The sequence below is a fragment of the Peromyscus leucopus genome, chromosome 2 (assembly GCF_004664715.2).
Source record: "Peromyscus leucopus breed LL Stock chromosome 2, UCI_PerLeu_2.1, whole genome shotgun sequence".
NCBI lineage: Eukaryota > Metazoa > Chordata > Mammalia > Rodentia > Cricetidae > Peromyscus > Peromyscus leucopus.
The window spans coordinates 142,538,486-142,539,279 of NC_051064.1; positions in this window are offsets into that span (position 1 = coordinate 142,538,486).

The window sequence follows — 794 nt, forward strand, 5'->3', positions numbered from 1 at the left end:
GCTACAGGGACAGCTGCCTGTACCGAGTGCAAGAACAGTGCCCAAGCCCCGAACCTCCACCAAGCAGCTAAATTCAGAAAAGTCACCATGCTTGGCATAAGCACTCATTATCCCGCACTGAAGTGGGGTGTGTAGCATGTAGCTTTACTTTTGGAAAACACAGTCCAGCCGGTGATAGGGTGACACCTGCTGGTGGGCAGGAGCTGTGCAGCCACAGGCCTCTCTGGAGGCAACCTCTCTAATCAAATTCTTTTGCACTAACTTGGGGATGTATGCGTAGCAGGAAGAGGGCAGAGTGTAATCCACTTTCCTAGTGGACACGAGTCTTTTATATTACACTGTCCCACCCTGCCTAGTTCAAACCGTCTCTCTTCCTGGTCTGAGCTAAGGTCCGGCCCCTAGGCTTCCTGCCCGCCTGCCTGCCCATGTTCTATAGACAGGAGGGCCAGGATTCTGTAGTCCTTTTATTTCTTTTCTTTTCTTTTTTTGTCTTGTTTTGTTTTCAAGACAGGATTTCTCTGCGTAGTCCTGGCTGTCCTGGAACTCATTCTGTAGATCAGGCTGGCCTCAAACTCAGAGATCTGCCTGCCTCTGCCTTCTGAGTACTAGGATTAAAGGTGTGTGTTCCCACTGTTTATCCTTTTCTTTCTTTCTTTTTAAAGATTTTATTTTTGTTTATGTGCATGTGTATTAATATATTTAATATATGTGTGCCCATGGGAAGCCGGGAGAGCTGAAGTCCAAACTCAGGTCCTCTCCAAGAGTAGTCTATGTTCTTAACTACTGAACTGTCT